Genomic DNA, 10,541 nt, shown 5'->3' on the forward strand with positions numbered 1-10,541 from the left:
TCAGGTTGGAATGGATGGGTAGTAGAAGCATCCAGCCTTTGGAGGACTCTTGGTATTGTGCAAGACCGAGTGTGCATCCATCATGGGGAGACTACGGAAGTAGTTTCCTGATTTAAAGTTGTGGCCAGCCTAAGGCTTGACTTCGCAGGTGGTAAATGGTGGGCAGTACTCTTAGCTTACTAGAAGACATGGACAGAGGTGCATGGATGCATGGTACAGCCATCCCAATTTATGATCCAGAAGGAAGTGGATGGGCAGAGAGAATATTCAGCTTAGGGAAATTGGCAGGAGATAAATGATTGAAGAAGCATGGAGCCAAAAGGGGGACTTTACAGGAGATGTCTATGTGGTGTGTCTAGCCAGCCTCGTGTAGGTTTTGACCTGAAGCTTTTGAGTGGAGGGAATATCCAGCTTAGGTGACTGCTCTGTAGTAAGTGCGTGAGTGGAGAGAATATCAAGGCTAGGGGAGGAATTAACAGGAAGTACATGGTTAGGGGGTGCAAGCAGATCTAGACAATATTAATGAAAGAGTTAAGAGAGCCTGTTGTATTAGGGAGACTCTCAAAGCCTAAGTCAGGAACATCTCATGGAAGAGGTGGATGAGCAAATCTTTTATATACAGAGACAATGGATGTGGAAAGAGAAAGCAGGGTGATAAATACTTATGGGGAGTTTTAGTAACCCAGTGAACTGCACCAAACATTACAAGAACATGAAAGTAGAGACAGAGAATGTTATTTTCTCCTAGGCACATGAAGCTGGGATCTGGGAATGAGAAGGAAGAAAAAAAGTGTGGAAATTCACTTTGTTTTAAGTCACTTTAAGTGTTTTTTTTTTTTTTTTCTTTTTTCTTTTTTGTTTTTTTTTTTTGTTTTTTTGTTTAAGTGTTTTAAGGTCAATCTGTATTATTCAAGTCAGCCTAAGGTTATGTCAAGTACAATATATGATCAGAGAGACTGTCCTGCGACAACTCAAGGTTAAGGGACATCTTGAAGTAGGGAATGGTTGAATGAAATAGTCCTCAGGTTTATAGTGCACTCAGTGTTGTTCCTTGAAAACCAGGTATAACTTGTGCTGGAAATGTTGCTTAAATTGGTAGTTGCCAGATAGTTCTGTTGATGTGGCATTTGATTATGGGATTACATGTAAAAATAAACAGAAGAGGGAAGATAAAGATTAGTGGATCTTAGATAAGAAAGAGATTAAAACCAGGACTTTACACTATAAGGTAGCCTTTCTAATGGATTCCAGGACATGGGTTTAAAGCATTTCAGGTCGGTGGTATGAGGGTAGCTGTGGTGATGTGTTGAATGTCCATCCCAGTTTGTGATCTGAATATTTGGTGATGACACAGATGTCAGGAGGTTCTAAGGAACATAGTCGCAGCAGTTACTTCCAACTACAGTGTAAGTGCCCCCTGGGGAAGCCATATCATTTCTGTGATTGCGAAGGACCGCTTGTTCTTGGAATCCTCTGATGATGATGTTTGTGGTTTTCGTGAGATGTCCACAGTTGTTGTTAGCTCCTGGAACAAAGCATAGAAAATGAGGGAATTTCAGATAACTTCTCACATGGCATACACAGTGATGGTCCCAGGAATAACGGTGGTCCACACATAATCAAGGATTTTAGGGTAGATTTTCCAATTTTAGTCATATTTGTTTCCTTCAATTTTGGCAGCTTCTCAAAACCTTAAAAAAAAAGACACATTTTGGAACTGGAACCAAGCTTAAGACTAGAACACATTTTGTCCCTTTTAGATCATTCAGATCATCTGGAGTTTTAAAAACCCAATCAGAGGGATCCCTGGGTGGTGCAGCGGTTTGGCGCCTGCCTTTGGCCCAGGGTGTGATCCTGGAGATCCCATGTCGGGCTCCCGGTGCATGGAACCTGCTTCTCCCTCTGCCTGTGTCTCTGCCTCTCTCTCTCTTTCTCTCTCTGTGACTATCATAAATAAATAAAAATTAAAAAAAAAAAAAACCAATCAGAGGTCACATGGAAAGTTAATATGAAAGGAAATGGCTGTCTCATTAAAGAATTAGGTAAAGGTAGGGGCACCTGGGTCACCCAGTTGGCTAGGCACCTGACTCTTGATTTCTGCTCGAGTCATGATCTCAGAGTTGTGAGATCAAGCCGCATGTTTGGCTCCGTGCTTGGCTAGAGCCTGCTTAAGATTCTCTCTCTCCCTGTTCCTCTGCCCCTACCAGCTCATGCTTTCTCTTTCTCTCTTGCTGTCTCTCTCTCTTTCAAAAAAACAAAACAAAACAAAAAGATTAGCTAGAAAGCAGTATCAAATTTATTTAGCAGGGAAAATATCAACAAGTCTAAAATTCATCTCACTGGGGGCTACCCCAGGATCATGGAGTTAATTGTCCCATGAATTTGCATTTTTACTTTTATTGGAACTCTTAAGACAGAGACTTATTTAGATTTTCTGTTGGATAAAAGGGAAGTCCTGAATTTGGTGTTCGCAGTAAGGATATTTCCAAACACAAAGTGAACTTTCAGTTGCATCAGGGTCAGTTAGAGACATATAACAAAGCAGAGAGTATGTATTATGTTTGCCTCCAATGGTAATGGGGGCAATATTGGGATTGGGAACTCTAGGAGTCTTGTCTAGCATACTGGGTAGAAGCTGACTACTGTTTTTTCATCATTCTTGAGAAAGTTGCCTAAGTCATGATATCATCTCTTTCTGGAGATTCGTAGAAGAGTCTATTTTAAGGTTCCCAGTTATAATGGATTCCCATGCAAAATACAGATCTTGCTTGACTTTATTATGGGATTTTGTCCCAATAAACCCATCGTAAATGGAAGTTATTGTAAGTCAAAAATGCATTCAACACAACTTACTGAGCATCATAGCTTATCTTAGCTTGCCATAAACATGCTCAGAACACTTTTAAATTAGACTACTGTTGTGCAACATGTAACATAAAACGTATTTTAGAATGAAGTGTTGACCATCTCATGTAATTTATTCAATACTATACTGAAAGTGAAAACCTATGGTTGTGTGGTTATTCGTGTGGTTACTCATATGGTTATCAAATGATTGTCAATATATTGGTTGTTTAACATTTGTGATCACTTGGCTGAGTGTGAGCTGTGGCTTACTGCCACTGCCCAGCAACATAAGTAAATATCGTACTGCATTTTTCTAGTCCAGGGAAAGATCAGAATTTAAAATCCAAAGCGTATTTTTGGAACACCTGGGTGCCTCAGTGTTTGAGCATCTGCCTTTGGCTCAGGTCGTGATCCTGGGGTCATGGGATGGAGTCCCACCTCAGACTCCCCACAGGGATCCTCTCCCTCTGCCTATGTCTGCCAGTCTCTGTATCTCTCATGAATAAATAAATAATTTCTTTTAAAGTATGTTTTCTTCTGAACGCATATTGCTTTCATGCCATCATAATGTTAAAAAATTGTAAGTTGAACCATTGTAAGTGGGGGACCATCTGTACGTATTATATTTTTAGGTTGAGGATTATAAACCCAGGGTTTGATTTCGTGAAGTTTGGTTGTGTTATTGGTTATAGGAGGGGTTCTATAAGATTCTTTCCATCTAGGTTCAAGATTAATCTTTGGGTGATGCACTTGCAAAAGATTTTATCCTCCAATTGAAGACTGCGAAGAGAATGGAAAGACCTATTATAAGGAAAGGCAGTCTTAACCAATTGGGGATAAGTGAGTATACTTAATAAGTCCTTTATAGTACATAAGGATGTCTGACTATATTAGGTTGAATTACTGAGTTTCCAGGTAGAATATGAAATTTTCATGAGCCTTCCAGTTATAATTTCATAAGGAGCTTCATTAATTTTCTGTGCCTACTGTAACAAATTACCGGCATATTGGTGGCTTGAAATAACAAAAATGTATTCACTTACAGCTCTGAAAGCCAAAAGTCTGATTTAGTGCCACAGGGTTATGATCTCTCCGGAGACTATATGGAGAACCTATATCTTGCTATCTGTAGCTTCTGGTGGATGCCTGCTGTTTCTGATCCTTCACTCCAGTCTCACACTCTGTTTTCACATTACCTTGTCATATGTGTGTGTGTGTGTGTGTGTGTGTGTGTGTGCATGCGCACGCATGCATGTGTATTTGTGGTTCTCTCTGTAAAATCTCCCTCTGCTTCTATCTTATAAGGAAAGATGCGGTGGCATTTAGGACCCACCTGGATCGTGTAGGCCAATTTATTCATCTCAGTATCCTTAACTTATTCTCATCTGCAATGACTCTTTTTTTCAAATAAACAAATGTTACTGGGATCAGGACTTGATATCTTTGGGTAGCAATTATTTAGCCCTCTACAGGAACCAATCAGTTTGAATTAGTAGAGGAGTGATCCAGGAATCATAAAGGCTAAAGGAAGAACATTGGGCCAGGGAAGATTTATTTTATTGATAATATGGCTAATTTGAGGTTAGCATTTTTTTCAAACTTTTAACATTCCTGGAGGATTGGGGGTGATAGGGACAGTGGGGCTTCATTGAAAGCAACTACAGGGTTGCCTGGGTGGTTCAGTTGGTTAATTGTCCATCTCTTTATCTCAGCTCAGGTCTTGATTTCATGGTTGTGAGTTTTAGTCTGGATTTGGACTCTACAGGAGACTATATTAAAAAAAAAAAGTATTAATACATTTTAGCAATTATGAATCATCTTGCCAGTGAAAGGAAATATGGGCTACCCCAGATAGGGAAGACAGTTTCAAAACGTACCTTACTCACTGTGGTTGTCTAAAAAAGAAGGCTTTTAGCCATCCAGAAAATATGCATAAATAGTCAATAGATATTTGTCATCTTGGGAGTTGGGAAGTTGGATAAAATCCATTTGCCCGTGCATGAAAGGAACATTAGCAACAGATTTTTACCCACGTCTCAGAATTTATAATCTTTCATTGTTCATTTGGCAGATGGGACATGTCAAGGTGATATGTTTGATAATTGAAGTAAAATTTTCCACTAGTGTTTAGGGAGAAGACCTAGGAAGGTATTTCTCTTGTGGTGGTCATTTTCTGAAAGTTATTAACTTGATTTTGCATACCTATGGAAAGACCAGGGAACTGTGGCAATCTCCAGAGTATGATCTAGGTATAAAAAATATCTAACTTGTTTCCATTTAGCTTTTTCTTTATCTAGTGTCAACATTTGTTTTACCTTGAATTACCTCAATCAGGATTCTAGTAGGTGTTTAGTTGCCATAATACTTGGTGAAGGTTTATTAGTGGGGGTGGATGTGCCTTGCTTTGTAACTATGTTTGTCAACCAGTGTGTTTCCCTTAGATTCAGATACCTCATTTGAGGTATCAGTCTGACTCTTAAGAATTTTTGACTAATAGTCAAAATAGCTTACCAATGGACCATTTTTTGTGAGTGCCTATAGCTGTTGTAAATTCTCTATTTCCATAACATTCTAAGGTCCTGTGTAACACCAAAAACATGCCTGCTCTCGGTGTAAGTATTAATCTTTTGGTCTTGGGTAAGTGACACATCTGTGTACAAATAGTCAGTTTGGCTCTCTCAACTGATTTGACACTTGTAAAGGGCCAAATTTCAATTTCTAAGTAATGTCTGTGATGGTCTGGGGAACCAGAAACATATTTAGTTTTCTCAGAGAGAGGTTTATCTACAAATAGTGAAAGACAGGAGACACGTAAAAGTGTTTTAGGGAGATCTGGATCAGGGAAGGAGGAGACTAAGAAAGAAAGAGACTAAGTGGCATGTATGTAGTTGTTTGGTTGTTCATTAATAGGAAGAGATGGAAGAGTAGCAAGGTTGGGGGTTTGGCACCTATGAATAGAATCTTAGGAAGGACATAATGGCAATACTTGGCAAGAGGTAAGTCTGGATGTGGAGAAATGTTGAATATTTTCAGTGAGGAACAGAGTTTGGATATCATGAGGTACATAAAATTCTAGAGGGTATTCTAAACCATCTCAGCACGGACTTCAAAGCATAGGCAGCTGTGGTGACTGTCCCTAGATAAGGAGACACTGTCTAAAGTCAGGCTAATGTAATTGATGAGGCTCTGGATTCTGTCGGTGTTTTGGGGCAATCTCACAAAGGGTGTCCCCTTCCTCTTACAGAGAAAGATAGAGTAGTTAGCCATAAGTTGCATGCAGAGACAACAGCAGTTTGAGGGTCTGTTAGTCCATGTGAAGATAGGAGAGTCCTATTAAAGGATATCTGGAGTGCTTTTCCTTTGTCATGTTATGTATTGAACTGCCAATAGAAAAGAAATTTGGGACCCATACCCAACAGTATTCAGTTAATGCCCACAAACCATAATTTGTCGTTTTGTTTCATGTAGGGGATACTCAAAAATGGTGGAGATACACTGTGGAGGTAATGTTTTGCCTTCATAGAAAATGCTATGCTTGTGGTAAAGTATCTGAAGGTTGCAGAGTTTCATCTTATCCCTAGATAACTTAAGACCTTTTTTATGTAATTCCTGGAATAAATATTAATGTGTCCATGATAGAATGATCAAAATTAGAAACTTATAACAGAAGATCATTGACATAGTATATTTTTAGTAGCTTTTTTTAGGAAACCTGAGATTATTAAGATTTGCATTGAGAGTACAAGAAACTTAGGTAGGAACTTCAGTGATGGTTTGATGTTCAGGTGTTCTGTTGATGTTACCAAGTAAAATAAGACAAATGTTGAGAGTTGAAAAATGCAGGGCATAGATCTACATTAAATCATTTCCATGTATTTGTTTGCTAAGATGATATTAAGATTTGAGACTGAAGGGAATTGAGGTCTAATTATCTTGTTGATGTCCTGTACATCTTGAATTTGCCTAGATCATTTTTCCATTTGTGACAGGGTCTTGAGGTTGTTATGAATGGTATACTGAATGAGAGTTCCTGGTGGATGGACTCTGGATTTAAGGAATATTATATCAGTCTTTGAAGAGGTATGGAAGGATTATGTGCCACCTTTAAGGTCCCTGCATGTAAAATTTGGCCAGTATAAGTAGGTTCAGAGTTTCAAAGGGCTTCAAAAATATAAGGAAGGCTTTTAGTTATTTTAGAGTTTAGGAGAGTCTTTGGAATTTTAAGGAATGTAAGAAAAGTAGGATGATCATTGAGAGCTGTGAGGCAGCAAAAGTATATATTAAGGCATAGGGAATTTTTATAATGAATTCTTTGGAGGGAAGAACTTAAGTGAATGTTCCAGATGGAGAGCAGGTCTCTTTCCAAAAAGTTAACTAGAATTGTCCAGTGAAGGAGAAAGCTGTGTTATGAGTATCGACACCCAAGTGAGATGGTTAGTGGTTGGAATACTGGCAGGTTGTGCAACAGGTGACCTGATTCTATCACCTAAACCTTTTGTATATTCTGAGGAAGGTTTATAGGAAAATCTGAGACATTGATGATGGAGTAAGAAGCCTTTGTTTCCACTAAGAAGCTGATTGGATTTCCATTTATAGTCCAGTGGTTACTTAGAAATATACAGGTTTTCATGTATCTTTGTCAGTAGAGGGTTTCCAAAAGGAATTAAGTCTATATATGTTATGTATTATTCTTTATAGTTGATTAAGTTGATGAACCATGAGCTTAAGCTATGTCGATTCAGATTTTTCAAGTATTACATCCTCATAATGTTGGATTAGAACATGAATCCAGAGAGGGGATTTGAATGATAGTTTGTTATGCTTTTGTACAATTTCTTTATTAGGGAGTTTAGTCCACTAGCAAAATTGGTGACTAAGGCTAGAATTGTGTTTGGTCATTTGGAGAGAGACCTGAAAAGTCCTTCCTAATATTGTTAACCTGTATTTAAAATTGGAGATAGATTTGTCTTCTTGTTTCTTATATTTCTGACCAATCAAATTGAGAAGTGAAAGCCTAGGGGTTAGAAACAAAAAAGTTGTCACCAAATTTCTTGGCTTTATGAAAAGAAATCATGCTATATTGATCCATCTGAATGACTTCGTTTGTGCTATCTTACCTAGCCCCTTAAAACCAATGGATGGCATCTCCTGGGTTCACAAGGAGATTGACCATTTGGTAAAGGTCAGGATGCCTTGGTAAGCAGATTGTAAGGAATAGTTAGAACTGACTGGAAAATTCCTCTTGGTTTGTTGAGAGATCCAGAAAATAGTTAATTATGCCATGAATATCAGAGGGAGATAAGGGTTTGAAAACCACAGTCTTAGTTTGTTAATCTTGGGTCTCTTGAGCTCATTGAGAGCCCATAGTGGGAGGAGGGAAGCCTAAAGCTTAAGTGACTCTTTGGATCTGGGAAAGGGAATGGTCTGGCAGGGTAGAGGAGATCAGAGAGTTGAAGGATGACAGAATGGAGGATTCAAGGGAGTTAGGTTAGGTTAAAAGTGGTTCAAAAGGGCAGTCCCGGTGACCAGCGGCACAGCCTTCAGCCTGGGGTGTGATCCTGGTGATTGGGGATCAAGTCCCACTTCGCGCTCCCTGCATGGAGCCTGCTTCTCCCTCTGCCTGTGTCTCTGCCTCTCTGTGTGTGTCTGTCATGAATAAATAAATAAAATTTGAATAAATAAAATCTTTAAGAAAAAGGTGGTTCAAAAAAGGGAAAGTAGAAAGAGGGGGTTAGGTTGTAAAGTGAGTTGTCTTAGAAGACTGGGTAAGGAAGATGGTCTTTGATGGAAATAATGGCTCCTGAAAAGATTCTATTGGATATGATCTTTTCTGCTTCTTCATTCTAGACAAAATAAGTAGAACATTGTTTTGATGAGATCTTATATATGGATCCCCTAACAAGTGACCAGTTTGGAGATAATCCAAGATCCCCAAAGAGGATGCTCAAGCTCTGTGTTGTATTAAACAAATTTTTGCTACTTTTGGAAGATTTCGATGGAAGTAAAACTAGAATGATGGAGCATATATCCTGTGCGAGTATATTCTAGTGAATATCAGTGATTTTGAGGGTTTTCCAGGATAATGAAAGGAACACCTCTCAGTGCTAAGGTCCTTTGTCTTAAACACAAGATGTAATTTACCATTAAAGAGTAAGGGTCATTCACCTCAGTCAGAAACAGAGAAGACAGAGAAACAGGAGAGTAAGAAAGTAAGGGAAAATAAAATTAAGTCCTTCCTGTGCTAAAATGGACAAATGTTAGAGAAAAGGATAAGGAATTGCAACTTACCATAGATCTCAATTTCCCCATCCATGAAAGGACTCTAAGGGTCCAGGAGACTGGCATTATTAACTCGGTGAATATGGTGAGTCTAATAAGACAGTCACCACTCCATTCAAGTCATGTCACGATAGTGTAAAGGTTAAAAAAAGGCAAACCCAGATATTAGTAAAGAAAGACTTTATTAAGTAGTACTGCAATACAGTGATATTCATAATTTAAGGAAAAACATCTCAGAGTGGGGGAAATAAGCAAAGCTATTGCATGTAGAGATTATGGGAAAGAGGAAGGGTATGCTGAAAATTACTGGAGTATTTCTTGAACATTGTGAAATAGGAGATCTAGGCAGGAGGTGTTTGTTTTCATGTACATGTGACAGATATCTAGGCTTTGAGATGGAGAAAACAAATTACAGTTTGAGAATATCACAAAGTTGAGGGACTAGCTGTCTTAGTCAAGCTACGTTAAACTCCTATCAAGTACAGTGTTTGTCCTTCTTGTAAAGAAGGACATTGAGGAAGGTGCTTGCCTGCAAGGTGAAGCCAATTTAGGAGATAAGCTGGTAGGAAGTACATGTTTTGGGAGCTCCCAACTTAGGGGAACACTAGAAGGATATGTATGAATGAAGTTTTCAGGAATTCGAGGACAGAATTCGGCAGGAAGTAAATGGTGCAGGGAGTAGCTAGCTTAGGAGATAACTCTGCTGTAGGTGCAGGCAGCCTAGGGGAAGAAATGGTATGAGTTGCCTAGGTAGAGGTAGGTTCCAGCCTATGGAAGGCCTGGTAGAGGTATGTGGATGCAGACAATAGCCAGCCTATTAGAGGGACCCGAGGACCTATATGGGTATAGGATTCAGACAACCTATATGGAACTAGACAGTATATGATGCTTGGTAGACATATGTGTCCTAGAGGATTGCTGTGCAGGAGTTGCATATGTGGAAATTACAGCTGGCCTTCTGTAACCTCTAATAGGGAGTGCCTGAGAAGGAGGAGCATCCTGCCTAGGACTGCAGACATTAGGAGAAGCATGGGTATGGAAATCACTCTGCCTAAATTAGGATTCAGTGGGAAGTGCATAACTAGAGGATGCAGCCAGTCTAAAAATGGATGTTCATTTCTAGAAGAGTTTGCAGCCTATGGGAAGACTCTAAAATAGGTGTATGGATAGAGACTGCAGCCAGGCTAATGGAGGTTAGAATAGGAAGTACGTGAATACATAGAGAATCCAGTCCAGGAAAGGATATTTCAGGAAGTGTATTGGTGGAATGTACAGCCAGCCTAGGAGAGGATTTGGCAGGATATGCCTAGAAGGAAGGAACATCCAACATGGGAGAGGTTATTGGAAGTGGTACATGAATGGAAGTTACAGCCCTCATAGGGAAGCATATGGTGGAGGTGTATTGGCATGGGGTG

Source organism: Canis lupus, chromosome X (assembly GCF_003254725.2).
Source record: "Canis lupus dingo isolate Sandy chromosome X, ASM325472v2, whole genome shotgun sequence".
NCBI lineage: Eukaryota > Metazoa > Chordata > Mammalia > Carnivora > Canidae > Canis > Canis lupus.